Source organism: Hyperoodon ampullatus, assembly GCF_949752795.1.
Source record: "Hyperoodon ampullatus genome assembly, chromosome: 2".
Classification (NCBI taxonomy): domain Eukaryota; kingdom Metazoa; phylum Chordata; class Mammalia; order Artiodactyla; family Ziphiidae; genus Hyperoodon; species Hyperoodon ampullatus.
This window is the reverse complement of record NC_136915.1, coordinates 88,818,739-88,839,935: the sequence shown is the minus strand read 5'-3', so window position 1 is coordinate 88,839,935 and position 21,197 is coordinate 88,818,739.

The window sequence follows — 21,197 nt, the reverse complement described above, 5'->3', positions numbered from 1 at the left end:
GTTGGAATTGTTCTGTATCTTATTTGTGTTTTCAGAAAGCTTTCTTTTAAAGTTCTCATGTTCTCCTTTAATTTATTTTTGGGTGGCAGTGTGCCAACTAAAATCTCAACTTCTTAGCCTTGGTGTCCTTGAAGTTATGGATAGCCATGTAACATAGTTATGGTTAATGATGTGGAAATATGGTACCAGGTGGGAGGTGTAGAAAACTATTCTCACATAATAAAATATTAACTAGCCTAATCTTGTGTGCACCTTTTTGCCCGTCACTTTTCCTCATTACTCTTGCCCTCAATGCAGATGACATGAATGAAGGTGTGACAGCCATCTTGTGACCAAGGGTTATACACTATAAAATAAAAAAAAAGAAGATAAATAAAGTTCTACTGTTATCAATCAATGAGTTTGAAAAAATGCTGACTTTTTATTGCTCAATTTATGATTTAAGATAACCATTTTTCAAGTTAATAAACTGTACTTAGTTAACAAACAACCTTGCCTTCATATTGGTAGCATGAAAATTCTAGTGATCTGTTATAAAAAGGTTCCCCCTTGAATTCCTCTGCAACTTTTCATAGTGATCATTAAATCTACTGTGACATTTTATCAACACGTTCAGAGTTTGCCTTTTGTGGATAATACAAACTTTGCACTCTATCAGTCTGTCAGTGTATTTGGCTTTCGGAGCTCTTACTCAAAGAGATTCATTCCATGTTATCTTGAGGTGGTAGCAGCTTATAAAAGGTTATCTGTGGGGAAAGATTTTTCTCCTAATGCCAATCTCTTACAATGAAGTAGTTATCAAAAAGATGGAGTAAAAGGAAAGCTCATAGTCGATAAATAACAAAATGTGAAATATGATGTAAACACACATACACATATAATATGTGTATAGTCTATATCTATATCTGTATCATACAGATAAATGTAGGACACTGTATAGAGGATGGAGGTATTCCCTACAGACATTAAGAATTTAAGACTTCCTGTTCTTATATTTGGGACAGTACTATGATTTCAAATAATTAATAAAAATACAATGAAGCATTTGCTAGTGTAAAAGAAAGCTCAATCTCTTCAACAAGGAGAGAAATAAATCTTGTTAAATAAAATTGTCTAAAGAGTGCTACGTAGCTACTTCTGCACACTGTTGAAAGCAATAAGAATCTCGATGGTAGTTATCAGCTGAGGTCACCCCAATGTACATCTATGACATCAAACCCACTTTTCTTGGGGAAAAATAAGCATTTTACTAAATAGGTACTTTAACATAGAATGGAAAATGAATTTCGACCACTTCACCACCAGTCTATTGGTAGTGGCTGCCTGAAGCATTGTGGTGAGAGAAAGCTGAAGTAAAAATTGGATTCAACATGAAAGAACAAGATTCTTGATTACCAATGTCTGCACTGGTTCGCAGGTGAATTGAAGTCTCAAGTACCGTGCACATGCCAGCCCTGGACTGGATTTTAAAAGATAAAGGGATTCATATACAAATATCTGATTCCTCCTTAAGGAACTGATCAAAATCCTCAATTAAAGGAATTATTTTTAGTCTGAATTTCTTTTCTTTTAGGTTCTCTTTATGCTTTTTTTGTGTGTAACCCCTGTCACCATTTTCTTATGTAGACTTGCACTGGAATAAAATATTCTGGCATAAGATACCTTACTACTTCTGGCAGACAATTTTTGTTCCCAGCTTCTGTATTTGCTGCTTCTTATAATAGAATTTTTTTTCCATATTTTTGTCTTCCTAGTATCCGATCTCCTTTCCTGTGCAGTATGAATTTCCCACTTCCTATGCTGTGTGAACTCCTTAGGCTGTGTGTACAAGTCTTGGTCTTTATGGGAGATGGAGCCTGTTTCCCATTTTAGAAGGCTAAAAGGCTAGATGCTCATTACGCCAGACTCTTGTAGCATGGGTATATATAATTGACCTAGGCTCAGACAATCAGGTACTATAGGCATTCAGACAGGAGCTAGTGACTGATAGAAGTGGATATAAAGATTGTGATAGAAGCAGATATGGAGATTGTGATAGTGGCAGCAGTAGAACAAGTATGTTTCCAAGAGCAGCTATGTCAGTAGTTCCAGTGACAGCATCCAGTGTCCACTGCAGGTCTTCAGGGCAGTGGTGGCTGTAATGCATGCTGTAGCACCTAGCGACCAGGGGCAGCAGCAGTGGTGTCTTTACTAGACCTGCTCTGTGATAGGATTCAGGCTAGGGTTCTTGCTACTGACTAGCTTCCTTTGCTTCTGCACAAGTCTATTTCTCCAGCCTTACCAACAATTCTGTGGAAAATCCAATATATTTTCAATAAGTACTTTTTCTGTGTAAATGAATCAGAATAGGTTTCTCTTGGTTGCAGCTAAGATCACTGACTAACAGATTTGTGAGAGCCTTTATGAGTGATAAAACCATGTAAGTTTTGCTTCTCCCCACTTTGCTCTGTAGATGCTAGCTAGCTTTGTTACTTGATAAACCTCAAAAAGGGTTTTTCTGTCTCCCTGTTGAAATTTGCTCCTTTATATAAGCTCTCTATATAGGTTATATGCTGTGGTTTCTGCTGCACTGAAGCAATGGGGCTGATAAATTTTGTACCTTTTGACAAAAGGAGTAACTTCACTTAAGTCGGAGCCAAAAGTAGAAAATTCATCTTCAGAAACATGGATACCATAAATATTTTGTCATCGTTTCTAATGATGACAACAATATATTCCAAATTCAACCAATTCTCACATCTCCACTCCAACACTGTCACCATCATTTCTCCACAGATGACTCAAGAGCTGAATAACTGGTCCCTTGTTTGTCTCCTGCCCATCTTACCCATCTCCCACATGCACAGGTTATCTTCCAGATAAAACTTTTAATGGCATCTCAGTATGATTTAGGGAAAAAAATCCAAAATCTTCACCATGGTTTACAAAGATCTACATTCTTTTGCTTTTGGCTACATCTCTGACTTCATTTCCTATTGCTTTCCATCTTGCCACACTGGCCTTTTTGCTGTTCCTTTACCAAGCCAGCAGTGTTCCTGTTTCAGGGCCTTTGCACTTGCTGTTCTCTCTGACTTGAGGATTCCTTTCCCAGATACTCACACAACTCATCCACTCACTTAGTTCGGATCTCTGTTACAACACCATCTCCACAGAAAGGACTTTACTCGCTATTCTTTCTAAACGACCACACTTGTCACTCTTTGACCCCTATTCTACTTTATTTTCTCCTCATAATTCTTATTACTATCTGACATTATACAATCTTGTTGTTTGTTTTTTTGTTCTACTCCCCACCCCCATTAAAGTGAGCTTCATGGGAGGCAGAGATTCTAACATACTTTTTTTCACGGCTATATGACAAGTGCCTGACACACCGTATTAAATAGAAGGATGAACCAGAACAGTTCAGAGCTGGGTGTTGGGTAAGTGTAGAAAAGTGTTGTATAGACTCTGACTTCTTTCCTACTATTGCAACAACTTGTTCCATTGGAGTTGGACTCAAGCATAAAATCTCTGAGAGAAGTGTAAGCCTAGCACCTAACAAACTCTAAAATGTCTGTGTATGAGTTTGACTACATAAATTAATTGGTGACAAAACCACTCAATAAACATAATATATTTAAATAATGATCAAATGATTAAATAAGTGAGTGATCAAATATAACTGGACAGTCAACTTGGAATCCTTGCAAACATTAGGAAATGTCTTGGGTGGCCTCATTCCTAAATTCTATATTTTTTTCCAGAAGTTTTTATTTCATATTTGTACCACTGGCTTAATACATTTTCTTGAGCCTTTATGTTAAATTGGAGCAGCATGCACAATTTAAATTATCTGTTAAGTTATAGTTATTATTTCATTGGTATTTGTGGCTTTTACAGAAATTCAGCTAAGCAATTCTTTTGTCATCATTTATCATGAGCGTCCAGGTAAATGTTATTTACTCCATTCCGAGAATATGGTGTTATCTGGTGCTTGCTTCAAGTCAATTAAATTCAGAGCACGGTGCTAGGAAATTCTCTAAAGAAAATGACATATTTCCTGCCTCCAAAGAGTCTGACAGTTCTAAAACTAGTACAAACTGGGAATCTTTCTGGGTATGACACTTGGTCTGTTTCCAGCTGAGTCAGTCTTCGTCTTAGTTTCCCCAACTGAAAAATAAAGCTACTAATATCACTGACAGGAGAAAACTAGTGGAGAACAGCGAGGTAAAGTTTAGAGTTTGAACTTACTAGTAAGGTACAAGTTAGGTCAATACATTCTAGAATGTTTTAGTTGTGTGAAACAACAAAAAAAGAAATCAGATTCTCTTCTAATATCTATTAGCGCTAGATGACCTATTAGAGCTGGAATTCTAACAATTCTAACAAAATAACAAATCTAGTGTTTTCAAACTTTAAAAAATTGGAATTATTTTGCAATGAAATCTTAAGCTGAGCCATAAGTGCTTAAAGTTGTTAAAAGTGGAACTATATAGGTGTACACTGCTTAATTAGAATTTGACATCTCTGAGACCAACCTCTTGGGAAGCTGTCACACAGATACAACAGTCTGACAGTTTTATGGCCACCTGCACTAATTCAGATACAGTCTTCCCTTTGGCACCATTAGACAGAGATTACCTATTTCCAGGGCAGCAATATAAGCTGTCCCAGCACAAAGAGATAAGAGGAGGGAATCGAGCCGCCTTAGATACAAGAGCTTGACTCTTCATCTCAGCAATATCCTCTCGATATTTTGAACTTATCACCAGCCTTCCTTAATTCATGGTGTCTCATCCCTTTATCTGGCTGCCTCCTGAAAAATTAGGAACCTAACTCTTGCCCCAGATATGATTTTCTGTCCCCACAGTGTGTGTGCATGAACACACACACACACACACACACGCATGCACACACACACACAATCTGATCCCATTCAAGTTGGTTGTCACAATCCAAAGCTGACTTGCTCCTTTCTGTTCTACCAGGACAGTGTTGGCAGAGAACTTGCAGATCGTGTTCATCATTGTATCCCAAACACCTATCACAGTGCCTGTATTCATATATGCCTGCAGTTATTTATTCACCATTTAGTTAAACACTTGTATGCTTTCTCTACATCTGACACTGTCCTTAACACAGAGAAACAATGTTGAGAGAATTTGCTCCTGCCTTCCTGGATCTTGTCATCCTATGTACGGTTGGTAATCTATAAATAATTTTTCAATTAATGAAAACAGTTTCCTTCTGGCAAATAAAGAAGCAGTCATGATTGGACAATAAACAAAGAAACAAACAAGTTTTTAGAGCAGGTTTAGGTTCACAGCCAAATCGAGCAGAAAGTAGGAGAGTTCCCATGTACTCCTTTCTCCTCCAACCCCACAGCTTCACCCACTAGCAACATCTGGTGCTAGAGTGGTACAGGTGTTAACAATTGATGAGTCTGCATTGCCACATAATTACCACCCCAAGTCCACAGCCTACATCAGGGTTCACTCTTAATGTTGTACATTCTATGGGTGTGGACAAATGCCTAATGACATGTATCTGCCATTTTCGTATCTTACAGCATAATTTAACTGCTCTCAGAATCTGGCTAGACTTTTAAAATTCTCTTTTAGGATTTACAGAAATTAGATTGAGTAGCATCTCCCTTCAGATTTTCTGATCAAAAGTTCTGGCTTAGATGATATTTGATTTTCTGAGGAACCAGCCCATTCTGGCTAAAACGTGTTCAGATCAGGTGATCTCACAAACATGTAAAGGATCTGGCTTCTCATCCTCTCATAGCAAAGTAGTTTCTAGAGAAGTTTCCCAAATGAGGCGGTATATGGAATGACAGAAAAAAGTCTCTGCCTTTATCATCACTAGGCATGGACATCACTTTGACAGTCTTTTGTTTAACCTTTTTTTTTTTCCTTCTGGAAAAGGAGCTTCAGTTGGCTGATTTCATTTTCAGAAACCCACACCATCTAGAGGGACTTCTTTATAAATTAGGAATTGTCTGGCATGGACTGCTCTCCAGCCATGACCCAGCCATTAGGCCGAACGGGATTGCCACTCAGACTTGCCTTTGCACTTGACCATTCACAGGTGGGCTCTAGACCCAGAGCTTAGAGAGTCTCAGACTTCAGAAAACAGGATCAGTTGAGCACCACGTGGTTCCTGAGGCATCAAACACAATTTGAAAGTCAAATTTCGAATTCCCTCATTTTCAGAGAATGAAACAGAGACTCACAGGGGTGAAGTTACCTACTTGCTTCAGATCAAATAGCTGAGTAGAGGCAAAGGTTATGCTAGAACAGAGGGATGTGGAACATTTATTCCAAAATTATTTCCCCTGCTCTATATTAGTGATGTATTTTCTGATGTACTGACTTTCATCAGTCAAAACCAACTAATCATAAACCAAGATTTAATAGAATTGCATAAAGATGATATTCCTGATTTAGTAAAACATTTTGTAGTGAGATGAATCAAAATTTTCCCATTGAGGAAACAGTTCTCTGAAAGCAGACATGATATTTGTGTACCTGGGAATATTTCCTTGTCTTAGAAATGCTCAAGGCTTTTTTTTTTTTTTTGGATGACACTACTCTTTCCTTTCTGAATTCCATGCATGGGGCACAAGCAGCCATTTACAGGGACTTGGGTTTCTTTAAGCTATTATTTTCCTCATCATTTAAGCTTAAGTATAAATCTGACCAACACAACTCTGCAACTACTGAAATCAGAAGGGAAGAATGTCTTAAACAGGTGAAATCCCCAGGAATCTCAGGCAAGTCAGATAAAATTATTCCATTGGAAGCTGGCCCTGGTATGAGAATAGCCACCAACGCCCCAGGGAGAATTGCATGGCATCTTTAGTGAGAAGACATGATAAAACATTAGTTTCTTCCTTCAAAAAAAATTATCACATTTAACTCCTTTGAGAATAGTGCAAGAGTTCACCACTACTTCCATCTGATTATAGAAGTCTAGACTTTTTTTGAAATATACAGAAGCTGACAAATTCATTGAGCCAAGGACTATAGCATCCCTCAGGGTTTCACTTGAGTACTCATAACAGGTGGCTGTCTAGACTGTTTTTGAATACCCCAAGGACAAAGTTCCAGTTTTAATTATGAAAATATTTATATAATATATTAATATGCTTGCACATGATTTTCCTACTTTACATAGCACTAGTGAGGATGAAATGAGATAATGCATGCGAAATGTTAAACACAGAGGCTGGAATATTATAGGGTTTAATACAATTTATTTTTCATTTCCTTTTCTGTCACCAAATATAAACAAAATATAAATTCCATACACCTGAAACTAGCACAACATTGTAAATCAACTTTACTTAAATAAAAGTTTTTAAGCTAACAGTAATCTAACTGCAAATGCATTTTTTTTCTAATAGACTATAAGCCCTTAGAGCAGACGCCATCCTATTTCTGTACTCTCCCTGTCTAGTTCTGTGCATTGCTGAAGAGTAGGAAATGAAGGAAGAAGGGTGGGGAGGAAGGAAGGAAGGAAAATAAACAGGAAGGGAGAGGGTAGGAGATAGGAATCATCAAACAGGCTTATATTTCTCCAGTAATTCGCTACCACTTTCAGGATAGAAAGACATGCAACTCCTTAGCTTGGTTTACAAGACAGTTCTGGTTTGGCCCTGGCAGCCTCTGTAACCTCTATAAATACAGTTCATGTTCAGCTCCAGTCAAGCCCAGATAGTAGCATTTCCTCAAATACACGCTACAATCACAGCCCCCAACTTTTGCATATGCTACACTTCTAACTTGAACATGTCCTCTCTTGATTTCTGTCCACTTAGAGCCTAGCTAACTTCTCCTCACCTTTTAAGCCTCAGCTAATGCATTTCATATAATCACAGTAAGTACATTTTTTATCATCCTTTTCCTTTCTATTGCCTCCCATTTCAAAAGACACTTTGTCATTTTTTCTTTTTCAAATATTCATACATGATAGCATATTTGCTTTCTCAGAATGTACCCCAAATATTTTTTTTGCTTCCCATCCTGTCCATTTTATGTGTACCAAGTCCACATATAAATTTCTTTATCTATAACATGTGCAATCCTCTTCGCCTCTAAATGTCACTGGTTCCCACTTATTCTTTCCCTGCTATGCACTCAGGAACCAGTGCTACACCTTAAGTAGATGATCTCTCTTGGACTCTGGAATATTCTGTAGGAGAGTTTGGTATTTTTTTTACACCAGTCCTACTTTAAAACATTAAACTTTTTGTTTTATAGAATTGGAGGTTTATATCCAATTGTCAGAAACAGTACTGAGAGATGCCTAATACCCTTTACCTAGTTTCCTCCAAAGGTAACGTCTTTGAAAGCTCCAGTACAACATCACAACCAGGATTTTACTATCAATATAGTCAAGATACAGAACAGTTCCATCACCACAATGATTCCCCGAGTTTCCTTTTATATTACAAGCACCTCCATTTTCCCAACAATATCTTTGACAGGTGGCAACCACTAACCTGTTCTTCATTTCTTTAATTTTGTCATTTCAAGAATGTCATAGAAATGAGATCATACAGTATGTGACTTATTAGTATTGGTTTTTTTCACCCAGCCTAATTCCCTGGAGAGTCATCCAGGTTGTTTTATGTATCAATAGTTCATTCCTTTATGTCACTGGTATTCCATGATATGGGCATACTACAGTTTGTTTATCTGGTCACCCATTGAAGGACATCTAGGGTATAGTTTTTGGAATTGTAAGTTTGGTTCATGTTTGTTCAGTACCCATTTCTTCAACAAGGACATAAGGACCATGAGGACAGAGTTTATTTCTCCATTATTTATACTGAAATGTACACTTAGCAGTATTACAGTGCTTGGCACACAGTACATACTTAATATATATTTTTGAATAAATAAGAGGCAGAATCTTGTCTTCAATTTATGATCCAATTGAGGATAGTTATACACAAAAAACTAGGTATTCTGAGTAGTTATTGATCCCCCTTTTCTACCACGTAAGGTTATATCTTGCAAATATATCAAAGATGAGAAGGGAGCAATCAAGTCACTCAGTTCCATCGTTCCTTGGGCCTGGTGAGCACTGTTGCACCGTCTCCTCTGGGTGTCTCTGCTCTAACTGCAGCTGACAACCTCTGAGAGCACTACCCCTTCAGCCCCATCTCCCTGAAGCCCCTCAAGGCTTTCAGTTATTTACTGAGCACCTCCTTTGTGTCAGGCACTGTGTTTAGAGCTTGAGGAAAAGCAGTAGACAAGATGAAAAGACAGAGTCTTAGCTTTTATGGACTCCATATTTTATTAATGAAGACAGACAATAAATATGAAAAACAGAAATTAACAACAGTTCAGATAGTGATAAATACTGTGAAAAATATACGACAAAGTGACATGGTAAAAATATGCTGGTGGACTGGGGCAGGCTGGAGCTGCATTTAACCAATGGATTAGAGATGGTCTTTCCACAGAGGTAAGATTTGAATTGAGGTATGAATCCATAAAGGAACCAAGCATATGAAGGTCCAGGAAGAAAGTGCATTTCAGTCAGAGCAAATAACTAGTGAAAAGATAGGAAAAAAGTAGGTATGTTTAGGGAGCAGATGGAAGGCCATTTTGCTGATAAACAATGAAGATGAGGAAGCAGGCAGAGACCAGATCATTCAAGACCATTCAGTACTTGCTGGACATTGAGAATTTATTCTGAGGATGAGGAGAAGCGACAGGAGGGCGTTGAAACAAGAGTGATGTAATTAGATTTTTATTTAAAAAGATCACTCTGGCCATGACGTGGAGAATAATTTAAAGGAAAGCAGGAACAGAAGGAAACCAGTTATAATGCTGTCTTCATAGTCTAGGCAAAAGGTGATGGCAACGTTGTAAAGAGGAAAGAATAGAAGAGGTTTATTATAGTTTGGAGGTCATGCTGGTGTTCCTAGACCCTCTCATTCCTCCTCCTGTCATTACCACCCTCTCTCCTATAAGGGCACCACTATGCTGACTTTTAACAGCATAGATAATTAAGTGTTTTTTGTTTTGTTTTGTAATCTACATACTCTTTTGTGTCTTTTCACTCTCATTTTTCCTATTGTTGCATACCGTTGTAGTTTAATTTTCACTGCTGCATATTATTCCATTATGTGATCCTAACAAAATTAATTTATTATTTTCCTGTCGATGAACATGTAAGTAATTTCCCACATTTGAGAATATTACTAGTAGTGCTACTATGAGCATTCTAGTGTGTGATATTTGGAGACATGGAGTAGAATTGCTAAGTTATGAGACATGCATATGTTTGGCTTTAGAGGATAGTACCAGTTTTCCAAAGTAATTACACAGATTTACACTCCCATTAGCACTTAATGGCAATTCCTTTACTTGGTATTTTATGTATTTTCATTTGAACCACTTTGGTGAGTGTAAGAGGTATCAATTTCTATTTGATATATTTGTTTTGTATACTCATTTTCTAAATCTCTTCTTAAATATTTGACTTGTACTCTCTTTCCATTTCTTTTATGTTCAGATACCACATTCGAATACCTTTCCTTTTGTTGATAATGCTGCCAAGTGGAAGAGAGCACTTGCTTTCACACTTATGCCTTCTTATCATTGAAATACAAAAATATTTAATTTTCAACAATCTCACATTGTCTGACAGTAACCATAGACCCTAATCATTATTTTGCAGATTGATGAGAGGAATTTCATCAATAGATGGTTTCAAAGTCCCTTGTATCTTCAATTGTTATTTTATTTAAATAATTTTCATCTTCCATTCTCTTTGTGATCCTCTTTTTCCCTTGGACCAAACTTTACTTGTTTCTCCCTCAGTGGTGTTTGTTTCCCCTTTTGCCATCCATTTTCACCTAGTTTAGGATCCCAAAGCAACACTTAGGTATTTATTCCACTTTGATAAGAAGTTATATTTTATATATGAACTTAATTTCCCAGAAATTTTAAAAGTTATTTTACTTAGAAAAAGGTTATGGAAAGACATTATTTTTTTCCTAGAAGCTACTTTTTAAAAATTTTTATTATTTTTTTTATTGAGGTATGGTTGATTTATAATAATATATGTTTCAGGTGTACAACAAAATAATTCACAATTTTTAAAGATTATACTTTATTTATAGTTATTATAAAACATTGGCTATATTCCTTATGCTGTACAATATATTCTTGTAGCTTATTTATTTTATACATAGCAGCTTGTACCTCTTAATATCCTACCCCTTATCTGGCCCCTACCCCTTGCCCTCTCCTCACTGGTAACCACTAATTTTTTCTCTATATCTGTGTTTGTTTCTTGCTTTGTTATATTCACTAGTTTGTTTTATTTTTTAGATTCCATATATAAGTGATAACATACAATATTTGTCTTTCTGTCTGGCTTATTTCAGTAAGCATAATGTCCTCTAAGTCCATGACAGTTATTTTTAAATGGTTTGAAAAAGAGAAGTCTTCAATACCCAAAGAAACTCAAGACTATTTTCATACATATGGTAGAATTATGACCAACATTTTCCTAAAGCACTTTCCTTCCTTAATTCCTTAAGAATTAAACCAGTCTTTATATACAGTAGCCAATCAAAGTGATTAATGTTTCTGAGACTGCTAATCATGGCACTATGTCAAAAGGCTAATTAGTTCAGCTGACAGTTATGCTATTGGACCTGCAACTGTACTTGTGGGAATAGCCATTGACTCAGCAAATAAAGAGCAATAAGAATTTCCTAGTAAACCAATTTAACTCCCATGTATATGTGTCTATATAAAAACCTGTTTCATGTGATATTGCTAGCAGTTAATGAGGCACTGAGGAGATGTCTCCTGAGTCCCTTTAAGCTACATGACTCTATGTTCTGTTTCTATAGAATTATAAACCATGTAGCAGGAAGCTCACATTAAGCTACTACCTTTGTACTGCCCAATGCTGGGATTCAGGCATAGTTAGATAAGTTGTAGAATAGATCTGCCAGAGTTTCTTAGTGACTGAGAAGGTTTCTGGAAAAGAATATAAACTGTGTTCATTGCTGAACTTCAAGCATATCTGATCATGCCTGATGAATTGATGAGTTGGCTTCAAAGAAGCCTAACTGTGAGTAAGAGATTAAAAACTATATATAGAGAGTTGATTCCAAAGAAGAAGAAACCAGGCAAATGGCTTAGATCCAGTAACAAAGATTTTAGTCATCAGAGGAGGAGGGACTCAGTACAAGTCTTGGTTGATGCATGATTTCATTCTAGGCTTAGCTTCAAGGACCTATAAATTAAAATAGAAAGACTTCTTTTGCTAAATGCTGTAAGACTTCGTGACACAGGCAACATTAATTTCCACCATTGTAGTAAAAATGTGTTTAAAAATATTCAGAGGGAAATAAGACTGCTCCCACATCCTTTCATGGACCACACAGACCTTTGTTGTAACTAAGGATACAGAGTGGACACTCAGAGGTCTTGGGCACCCAGGAAAGCAGCAGGAACGACTCTCACAACCACTGTAGCTGTGTGGTTGTCATCCGCCTCTGCATTCTTGAGAATGGCGACTTTTGTGTTAGTGGAGTATTATATAGAGCATACAGCATCAACAGAGTAGCATGGATGCTGTGTGTTAGGTCTTCTTTCTGACAATTTGTAAGACACTTCCTGGGGAATCTCTGACTTATTTGTGGCCAGGTGTGTGGAGTTGGAAGTAGGGAAGGACGTGGTGCAATGCTAGGAGAAGAAATTTTGCCAAGGTTGGATTTTCCTATATTGAGTAGGTCAAGGCCAGAGCGAGGATAATTTAATAATTTACAATAGCATAAAATTTTTTAAATTTTCTTTTAAATTGAGATTTTTCCCCTGCAAAACTCTAGCCACCCATCCATATAGGCACCCATTTATACATTTTAAAGATATTCAGTGACTGCCTTTATTTCTCCCCTCTGAAACAAGAAATGGAAAAAATTATTTGTCAGTTTTGTTGGGTTTATTATAGAATTTCTGTCAGTTTTCAGTTCTTTATCTTGTCTTAATCTTAGTTTCTTTATTCTTTCTTAGTTCCCTATCTCTCTTTGATTAAGTTTTGAAAATTGTTCTTAGAGCCATGAAGTAGCTATATCAATAAAATTATATCAATAAAAATGGACATATTTTTGTTGTAAAAATTGTTGGTTATTAATTGCTCACCATCCTTTCCTCCTGGTTCTAGCTAACTGAGAAACAGTATTGAGGGGATAAATAAGGAACACAATTGAGTATTGATACCAATTTTATTGATAGAGTGGGATTGAGAACCCAGTCTGGATCTGAGGCCAGAATGGCACTTCCTATGGACCCTCCTGAATGGAGTCTCCTCGGTCCCACAGAAGTATTCACTCATTCACAGGCAGAGATTCTAGGTTAGAGAGAACAGAGGGCAAGCTGGACTCACCAGGACACTTTTCAGTTTGGTGACCACATGGGTGGGAGTGCAAGGGTGGTCAGGCCCTCAGCACTTGAGAATTGGTGGATGATTGGGATTGCGGGGTAGTGATTACTTAGCAATGCAGCAGCATTTCAACAAAGTGACACTGCCTCACAGTAAGTGTGGCTCACAGATGTTAAGCTCCCCTAGATCTCACCAATCAGATATACCTCTGCTCCTATGTGTGGAATATGTAGCATACCATCTTCTCTCCAAGGAGAAAAGGAGAAGGAAGTCAGGGAATGAGTTCTCTTCCCCAATACTCCCAAACTTTGTGCTTATTTAATTGTGTGTGTTTAATAACCACACCGATGGTCATACAGGGTTGTGACTATTCCTCTTCAGAGGAGGAATTAGCAGAGTATTAGAGGTGCCCCATGTCCCACCACTGCCCCTCTGGGCCTCCTTCTGGGCCAATAGTGAATAGTTCAGCTTTTGCACTCAGAAAGTTCTGACAAAGCTTAGAATAAGCCATTGATTGATGTAACTCACAGGGTACAATGTGCTCATGGCCAAAAACTCATTCCCTGTTCAATTTCTAAACTCAAATTATGCCCCACTACATTGTCAAATGCTTTTTATTAGAAACTATACAAAAAGTCCATATAAAAGCAAAAGTAGTGCCAATAATACAGTTTAACTTCAAACTATATCACACACTTGCACAACATGAAATTCTTCTCAGTATTGTATTCCTAGAGAGAAATGAAAGACCAGAAGCAAAATCTGATTCAAGTTAATGAAACTTCCAGGAAATCAGAAGTCCCAAATCTTGCCTATTCAATGTTTTTCTATTTTCAGCAAGAAGGATTTCAATCACATGCAATCAGGGTCCTTTTAGGAGCAGGCTGTCCTTTTCCTATGGGAATAGGTGTAGCCTCTCCAACAACTTCAAAATTTAATGACTCCAATTTTAATTCACACTCACATGTGATATGTTATCAGACAAAGAATCTGGGGTCTATAGGACATGTAAGATGATTTCAGCTGCAGCCTTCACTCATACAATTTGAAAGAGACAAAATAATTTCAATCCTCCCACAGCAGTTATCCCCATACATAATATCATGTCACAGTGCAAATGTCAGCACTGAACCATAGCAGAAAAAAAAAAATAGAGTAGATTTGATTTGTCTTGCCAGAATGCCTGATAGTCTAGGCCAGTTTATTTTGAGTCCTTACACCATGAACTTAAATTCAGTTATGAGAATGCTTCCATTAAGAAGTTAATGATGACACTGTTTCTCACATTTGATATATTCCTACATTTTCCAAAAATTACAAATTTGCTGTGATAGCCTCTTCAGCCTCCAGGCCTTATTTGAAGCTCTCATCTTTCACTTTATGTTCATTTCACAACTTCTCACTTCCATATCTCCCTTGAGTCGTACTCTTCCAGCATGATTCTGGCATGTGGATGCTGAGGAATGAGCATGCCGCCTGGGGATACTGCCTCCCCTCCTCCTTGAGAGCTGGGTACCCTACATTTTAAAAGAGCCAACACTCCAGAGTTCATTGCATCACATTCTCCACAATGTCAATCTTCTGCTCTTTTTTTTGGATTTCTTCAACCTCAGAAATATCGAAAGGCATTTTTAGCAGCGTGTCATTTTCTGTTGCAGCCTCTTCTTTTGGAATTCCTTGGGCCTAAGAATCCTGTGTCTTAGTGGGATCTTTCCCTCATCTTCATATTTGCCTTGGCTGGAGATTTTCCTTCAGTATATTATTGACTGAAAGTTGCCATTGATTTTTCCAATGTTTGTGCCCTTTGTGGATTATCAGAGGATAAATATATCCTTCCTGTGTGCACTTTGTCCAATTCTGCATTCCCAGAGTGTTAGAGTTAGTAGAAGTTGAATCCCTTATGTTTCTTCCAAGCATCCCAAACACTGCTTCCTGCTGTTTCTTTTTCCCACAGGTTTCCATTTGCCTTCAGAGTTCTGTTTCTCTCTGTTGTTCCCCTGCTCTTTCAGTGAGGCCCAGCTGAGCTTTTAAAATTTTACTCACTTCTTAAATGACTCTCTTTCCTTCTCTAAAGCAACAACCATAATATTAATTATAGCAACCTAACCTTTATTGAGTACTTATGGGGGGCCAGATCCTAAGCCAAGAGTTTAAAGGTAGGCATGTTTATTTCCTAGTTACCAATGACTATTTTAAGGATTCATGAGGTGAAGATATCTTCTGAAGTTTACAAAATTAGGGTTAAACTAAAAGAGAGAGAGAAAGTGAGAGAGAGAGAAGAGAGATGAATTACCTATTATCCACATTTAAATAGGACACATCTATCCATAAAAATTTCCTCACATCACCAGCCAGTTAAATCACTTCTCCTCCAATAGAGAAGAGCAAATGAAGGGTTAGAGATAGTATCAGAAAATATGTACTGCCGTGCTGGAGAAAGGCAATGCTTTCTTGTGGTCAGGGGTCCAAAGTCCCTAACTGAATTGCTGTAGAGACTAAGTGATTTCATATAAGTTACTCTCATTAATAAAATCAGTAAGTGCTGCTCCTTTCTCAAGAGTGTTACAAAATCTTCTTCCTTCTACAGAGTTAAGGAAAAAGGGAATAACTGTGTTCTCCAGTAATGTCCAGTTCAGGACACTCAGCCAAGGATGTGATTCCTCACAATCACAGTGGAAGGAGAACTTTTTGATTCATTCACATCATATTTCTCTCTGTCTTACAGCATGGAAGAAGAGCATGCCGATTAGTATGTAACTTGTGGTGATTATGCCCCTTGTATGGTTTATAATAATGGTGTTTGATCATTTACTCACAGTGTTATATATAAACTTTAAGGATTTTTTCCCTAGAAAATAGCTTGGTTGGTTTTTTAAAAGTATAAATATAAAGCACGTCATTGCAAATATTTTATACAATACTTATACAGGGAAAAGAAAATGAAAATCACTGGTTACTCCACTTCCAAGAGACATTACTGTTAACATTGTCATGGGAACCTCTCAGGGATTTTTCTATTCTTGTGAACACACATACCTTAAAATTATAAAGTGGAGCATCCATTATACTAGTGCCCACTAATGTGTAAGAATGTATTTTTTCCCTCAATAATATATCATTGGTGGAGGGGGATCAAGATGGCAGAGTAGGAAGACCCTGAGCTCAACTCAGGGAACCCACAAACACATCAAAGCTACAATTACATATATGGCAACTCTCACTGAGAATTACCTGAAGACTAGCAGAACAGCTCTTCTACAACCAAGGCTATAAGGAAAGAACCACACAGAGTCTGGTAGGATGGAAGGAGGATTAATCTAGTTGGGACCCACACCCGTAAGTGATGACCCAGAAGAGAAGGGGGATTTCACAGGCTTGGGGATCCTCCCTAAGAAGTGAGAGAGATACGAGCCCCATATTAGGCATCCCAGCCATGGGGTCTGGCACTGGGAAGATGAGCCCCCTTGACTAGTTTGAAAACTAGTGGGCTTACCTGAGGGCTGTAAGAAATGGAGCCTTCACTCTTGAAGAGCACGTGTATGGACTAGCTTGTTCCCAGTCCCAGTGCAGAGGCAGCAGATTGAAAGCTGCCTGATGCTCCAGCTGGCCTGCCAAAACCTCCCCGGTACACCCTCCAAAGCCACACCAGCTTCCTGCTCATCCATCTTGCTCTGACACTGCTCCCTGTTAAGGTGGAGACCACCATCGTTTGCACCAAGGAAAAGTGAAGCCAGCTCAGAAGAGCTACTCCAGCACCTTGGGCCCCGCACATGCCCCCAACCAAAGAGAGACTGCCATGGCTACCAGGAGAAGCCCAACTCCTTCAGGGCTCCTGCTCCAGACCCTTGGGCTCCAGCCTTACCCCCTGAGAGCAAGGCAACAGCCATTGATCCTGGGAGAAGCCCCAGAATTCACAGGGCTTTGGCTCTAGTCCCTCCAACTTGCCAGGCTTACCTCTCACCAAGGCAGCAGCCACCAGTGCATCCCAGGAGAAGACACAGCCCATGCTCACTTCAGATTCAGCTCTCCCACCAAAGCCATGGGGCACAGGCAGACTGCATAGGGACACTCCCAAAGAAGGACTCCTGACCATCCTAATATGGCCAAAGTCCACCATAGCAATTGGTAACAAAGGTATGGCTGCTTAATTGTGCACTCAGTGTAGATATTTGCAAATGAGTCCTAAGTTTACACCCATATATGCCTTATGTCCAAAAACTGATGTAATCTTTCTTTAAAACCACCTTCCTGCCACCCTCTCCAACAATGCTGGGGAGTAGGGAAAATATAATTTAGTTTAATCCAGTAACTTACATCGATCCAATAACTTAAACTTTTTTTTTACATAATAGTCTTACTCAAGCAAATTCTCCATCTTCCAGATTCTCTGTGCTTGCCCTGCTATGTCCAAGATGGTCTCAAGTTGTGAGATGTAAAGGGCTACATAACCCAGGGTGATTGAGAGGATGGGAGGGACAGGTCTGCACACAGGTCCCTGTATGCCTTGCTGGCATACTGTGCTGATGTCTGTGATTGGGGAATTTGTTGCATCTTCTTTGGTTTGATCAGAACCCAGAGATCCTCTGCTCCTGACTCAATCTTTCCTTCGCTTACAAGCGCTAAAAGGTCCTATGTGTGGCTGCAGAGTTCTGTACTTGGTTGTGCTCAGCTATAGTACATTTAATCCCTGCCAGATCTCTATGGAACCTCTGGGAGGTACCATAGCTGGATGCCCAACTACTTCTACATCTCCACATCAACTTCACTCTGAGGACATGTGGTACCTTCCAGGTCTTTTTCATGGCACATAAGAGTTAAGCGCCTTAGGAGATTCATCTAAGACTCTCATTCTGCCTAAAGACTCCAGAAGGAGAGCAGGAGGGATGCTCTCTGTAGTTGTGTTCTCTTCAAGGTAGACTTATTTAGACAGTTCTTGATCCAGGGCTCAGTGCCAGCTGATACATCTTTCCATCTTACTTTTAATGTTTCCTGTTTAGTGTGGCAGACACATATGTATACATGTCAGGTATAATACAAACCTTATATTCCCAGCTTGTGTCAAAAATATTTTTGATAGTCATTGGTAACTTTCCATTTAAAAATTGACCTAGCTTAGTGAGGCATGTAGGATAGATGATCTTAAGTCACAGTTCATAAAGCAGATCTACCACCAACAAGTAGCTATAAAAACATTTGATTGAGGCTGATGGGGAGGTTGATACAAACAAGCGTAATAAAGACATATCCTTTGGCAGGTGTCTGGGTCAGCATTATAATGTAAATTAGTTGCAAGTACATTTTATTTTCTCAAGTCATTTGCGATTTTAGAGATGCCCAGTTTGCACTAAGGCATAATGAACCCTATGAGATTTTAACGTTGTTGGCCCAGTTTTAAAATGTGGTTAACTGAGTGGTTAATGTAGGATGAGTTCTTAGGACTGCATTAGGCCCATCAGTCTAATTAGGCTGCATGCCCGTTGGGCATGGACTGTGAGTGCTTGACTAAGTTTTTCGTTAAGATTTAGCACATTTTGTCTCAATAAATTTCTTTTGCACTAAACCTCAAAAAGTGGTTTGCAAATCACCACTTAAATATTACAAAAATAAAAACACATGATCTATAGAACTAATACTTTCACTCAGTTTGAAAGCTGGCCTCTGATTTTATGAAAGTACTTTAGTACTGTTACATAATGTTTTTCCCAAAACAGTAAAGGGAAAAATCTGGTGATACATGTGTACATTAGATACATGTTAGGCTACTGGACTCCTGTAGGATTCTATAATTCTATGTCAATATAAAGGAATTTTAAAAAACTACTCTGTCTTATTTCCACCCAAAATTTCTAGATTGATTTATTAGTTGTTCAGTTATTTAATCAGTAGCTCAAGATATCTTAGGAGTTTCCACTTTTTCAACAGGCTGAACTGATATTAACACTGGTCTATGTAAACATGACTTTTTACTTCACTGGTAGCTAATTTTAAAGACTTTATGAGAATCAACCTTTTTCTACTGTCCACAGCTGTATGTGTTATATATGTATGTACACAGAGCTAAAATATTTTCAAGAGAAACTTTCTAATCATATGCCCATATCATGGTATTTAGACTATAAGATTCATGAGGGCACATCCAAGTCTTTTTCATCTTTGTTTTACAACAAAGTCTGGCACACGGTAAGGACACAACCAAATATGAATAAATAAGTACCTTATTGAAACCTCCTGGCAATAAGAGACACCCAGTCGTATGTTCATGATATACCACCTTGGGAAAGAGAAAGAACGGTGACTCTAGGGAACTCTGCTTATGAAGATTCAGGAGATTCATAAAAACTTCAGTAAGGAAGAAACTCATTCAAGATGGTAAGATCCATGTAGGCAAATATTTCCCTACAAATAACATACCTGTATCTTACTTTGGTTTCATAGAGTCCATAAGATCCATATGAGGTGCACAAAAGAGAAAATAAGTTCAACATCTTATGAACATTTTATAGTATCAAAGATTCCTAGAGTTGAGAAGAATCTTAGAGGTCATCCATCTAAGTTTCCACCAAAAATTAGAGATTTTCTTCTCAGCCATAATAATCATCCAGCTCAAATCCTTCCACTAATAGAAAACATGTGCTTTGTAATTATATACTTACGTGCTTGTAATCCAAACTAAATAGATCTAGATCCTAAGGAAATGAGTGGGCTTGAAGAAAATAACCATACATGTAGGACAGAAGAGTCCAGATATAATGAAGAAAATTTACCTAATTAGAAATAAAGCCTATATCTAGATCAAAGGGAAACATTATACTTCAAAAGCCAGGATTAATGAAAGAGACCAAACCTATAAATATATTGGAGAAATTGTGATTTCAAGGATAAAGCATCTTTCGGGCTATACTAGAACTGCTAATTGACACCCCTGACCCAATAGCATTTCTCATCTTCTTTTGTAATGTGGGTATTTTAACAGAGCTACCTAAAATAAGCATTCCTTTTCCCAGACTCCCTTGCATCTCAGTATGGCTATGTACCACATTCTGATCCAGAGGATGTGAGCAGAATTTGTGTATGTAACTTCTAAGTCATGTCCTTAGTGGGAAGAGGTATATCTGTCCCTATGCCCCCATTTCCTTTCCAGCTGGCTGAGATGTGAACATGGTGATGAGCCATCTTCCATGTGGATGAGAACAACTTCCTAGAAATGGCAGAACGGCAGGATGAAAGGACCTGCATGTTTGCCTTGATTGCTTATGCTTGGACTATTACAAAGGAGAGAAATAAAGTTACTTCTAACTTATGTGAGCTCCTTTTATTTTAGGTCCTTACTTAATACACATCTTTCCAGGTGGACAAATTGCAAAGTATCAGGATCTAAGTAATACAGATATAAGTGTGTTTAAGTGATATATAATACACTAAAGCATCATACAAAAGATACAATACTTTCTCTTCTGGAGCTGATGAAGTATTTTCAAATATTATGTTAGGTCACCAAAAACTCATTAAACTATAAAAAGCAAAATTTGTGCAGATGATTTCTTTTGATCAAGAAAATAATAACACAAAGGGTAAGGAGATAATTATCAAAAACATTTGACTACTTAGAAATTTTTAAAATGTATCCCTTAGGTCAAAGAAGAAATTAAAGTTGCAATTATAGCTATTTAGAAAATAATGACAAGAAGTTTCTATTAATGCTTATAAGCTATAATCTCAGAGCTGTGATTGTGGTCTCTGGATGTTATTTTCTGCCAAAAGGAACCAGAACTCACTGAAGAAAGCTGATT